Below are 3824 nucleotides of genomic sequence, written 5' to 3'. Positions count from 1 at the left end.
CTTCCCATTTGCAGTCATATGCATCTAGAAGTGCAGGTTTTTAAACAATTCATTTTAAAGAAAAATTTAACATTTTATTACTAAGATCATGATAATGGTATGTGGCGAATCCAAAGTAAACACCCACAAGAACGTGTATGAGGAACTTAATAGCTATAATAACCCAATGTATAGCTTTATCCACAAATTTCTCAAAGTCAGACTTTTCAACATTTGGCACATTATTTTCTGGTTCAATATCAGTCTGTAAGAAATTTATGTAAAAGTAGCATGAGAAGTTGAGAAGTTTTTGAACATACCTTATATGGTTTTAATTCCTGCATAGTTCTTTCGGAGGGCTACAATGAGATTGAATGAATTAAGCTATAGTCTTTATAAATACAAAGTACTTACATCGATATCGTAGGCATTATTCGTGACACCTGCATTATTTATTGTCGTCATCTGAAAATAAAAATATGAGAGGTCAGAAGGACGTAATAGAGCTAAATTACAGGAAATTGTTAAAATCAAAAAATTGTGCACAGAAAACTACGACGAGTTTGTTTGTTGGCTAGAACTGAACTGAAAATGTCCAGCAATAGCTAACCAAACCACGTCAGTTATGCTGAGGTTTGCTTTCTTCAGATAACTGCGGTGATGTTTGTCTAAGTTGATTTCTATCGGAGATCAACTTTCAATTTCAATCAATTTCAATATTGTTCACCCAGAAACAAAGAGTGCTGTGTTCAACTTGACTTTGGTGGTCATAGCTGAATCAGCATTAACAGTGAGTTAGTTTCGCTCCACTCAAAAATGTGTAAATAGGAAACGATACTTTGTGTGTAGGATAAATTCCAAAACTTAGACCGACAAATATATGGAATGAATCCACTTAACAAAGCTAAGTTTTGGATATTGTCAAAACCGAAAATAGAATATTGAGTAAAATGCAGCCGATATATCGGATATTCATTTTGGCGTCTTTACGAAAGTGAAACTAAATATATACCAAAAAGTCCAAATTTCCTAAGTTACGTACATTATTATCAATCAGAGTATTTTCATTATTACTACTTACTGAATTTTCAAGTGGTGTGTTAGTTTCCATGATATTCTCATTGACTGAAGAATTTTTGGTCCAGAATAATTTTAATTCTCCAGTGGCACCTACTCGTATTGGGTCAATATGCCGTTTTATTTCCCTGCCATTATGTGAAAATGTACATACGAAGGATCTTTGACCAGTTTTTTTTATAATATTTGCTGGAGACAAGCTTTTTCTGTTAGGATTTGTGTAGTCACGAATGTACACATGCTGCCCTAAATCATGTTTAATGTTTCTTTCTTAATTGTATATTATTTCATGTTTAGTTAATTTCATGTTTAGATAAGGTCTCATAAAGTTGAATCTAGTTTTAATTCCAATTATGTGATGTCTTTACCAAAGTGAAATGCATAGATTTGAGTTGTATTACAGACTAACTTTATTACGAACTAAGAAAACCCTACGAACTAAATATTTTGTGTAATATAAGTTATTTTGTGAAATATACACTATACCTTACAATACTATAAACATATATATAGGTATATATAAATTATATATATAACATTCATAGTTCACGTTAATTACAAATAATAAAAAAAAACTCGACATCATCAAAGGCTATTCTCGTTAAAAATCACGAATCTGTAATACTCGAACAAATGGTAAGGAATCGAAGAAAAATTGGTTAATCTCATTTTAATAATATAATAAGAAAATATGACAATAGCGTAGCGACCCTAGACAAGAGGGTTTATTGTACCCTGAGTACCACTTGAAAACAAGTGTCAAAAAGTCACCAAAACCAATATATGTTTTTCGAGTGCGTCGAAAAGCTATAATGACCAGAACGCCAGTTATGCTCTTTTTCTTTTGATCATATCCTCATGCTGTGTGGACCAAGTACATCTAGTGGATCATGTGGATCTAGTCCTATGAGTCAAAATCTTATTTGTTGTGTCACAATATCTTCTAGGCGCTGCGTCTATAGGTATATTGCAGAAAAGGGTTCTTATGCAGGTTCTTTTTGATTGTCCTTTTTTTCTTGAAGGTTTCTCAATATTAGTGTATCTTCTAATATTCATCTAATCGTATTATATTGTCACACTATTTTAGTTTGATTTTTCGTCGATTTCGTTCGTGTTTTGTGTGATGACAAATGTACTATTTCAATTTTTGGAATATGCATTTTTTGATTATGTTTAGGTCGGGCTAGTTTTCATTACCACATATCATGAAAATCATATGCAAGTTCTATAAATTTTTTCAAAAAATTATAGATCACTAAAAAATCGATACGCTTTTTTTCAACTCACATGAATAGGTGAATAGGTGACAGTGCCGACTTTAAAAGTCTAAAAGTTCTTCTAAAAGTTTGGAACCATTCTCTAAAAGTTTAGAGCCATTCCACCTCAGTGCCTTTCGACCAATATATCTATTTTGGACTTTTTAGAGCTTTAAATGCATAACTAAGGTATGATTTTGTTATAAAAAACGGGTATCGGATATTGTTAGGTTAGGTTAGAGTAGCAGCCTTATATACCAAGGCTCATTTATGCATAAGTAGTAGATCGTTGTAATAAAATGCAAGAGATACTGTTCATAGGTCAGACTTGAAGAGCCCGCCCGAACTTTATTTTATACATAAAGTAACATTATATTATATTAATAATATGTTCATATACAAAAAATAAGCTTGTTTTTAAGATGATAATTTTCTCGAAATAAACTGCCTTCTTTCAAGTGAAGGTAAGAATAAGCAAAGTCGTATATCACATATAGTAAATGTGTCACTTCAGTAACTTGTAAAACTACTTATTATAATTTATTTTTTGCAACAAATAATATAAATTAATGTGCAATTACAAAAATACATTTAATAATGCTTATATAGTAATGAAGTTCATAAAATTAAACTACAGCGAAATTTCAATCATTTTGATTACAGGATTATCTTCAATGGAGTTTTATGACTCAATAAACAGAAGCAACTGAAGATTTGTACTAGTATATGTCGAACTATTGAACTTAATCAATGAAAATTATTTCATAACAATTTTAGTACGTTATCAAAAATTTGAACTAAATTACATTAACTTAATTACATTAGATTAAGAACACATAGGAATCAAAATAACCACGTGCAAACACTCTTCTCGCATTTACTGTATATCACGATAATATGTAATATATATTACGTATCTTTGAGTGAGTTTCTGCTGATTATAACCGATTGATTTGTACTACGAGTTTAGTTGGGTGCTTTATAATTTCGTATCAGTTGAAGGTTTGAAGTGGCTTTATTATTCAATTCCTATTATTGATCTTATCAATTCTGTTTAGTAAAAACTTCGATTAGATGAATACATGGGTACATTAGCCACAGTATTTATAGTAAAGGACTCTACTAGTTTATCTTGTGCTGTTAACTGATATTATGGGTGATAAGTGTGGGTTTCATTCACTTGATAATGATAAAATAATAAAAATTTTAAAACTGATTTATTCTATTTTCATATTTCCATATCAGTTTTCTATTTTTTTTTAAATTATAATTGCAGGTCTAATAAAGGAATTTGTAATAATTAGGCAGAAAATACAAAAAGCTTTCGGAAATAATTTATAAATTGTCATAAATAAATTCGTAACGCTAGAATTTTAAAAACTTATTTCCTTTAAAAAATACGTTAAATAGTTTTCTTTAAATATGAATAAAAAGTATGGGTTTTAAATCATCTTAGATTTGTCGTTAACAGTTAGTTAGTGCATAGTAACATACTAACAAATTGTAGTATAG

Source organism: Teleopsis dalmanni, chromosome 2 (assembly GCF_002237135.1).
Source record: "Teleopsis dalmanni isolate 2A chromosome 2, ASM223713v2, whole genome shotgun sequence".
NCBI lineage: Eukaryota > Metazoa > Arthropoda > Insecta > Diptera > Diopsidae > Teleopsis > Teleopsis dalmanni.
Note: the sequence above shows the minus strand (reverse complement) of the source record.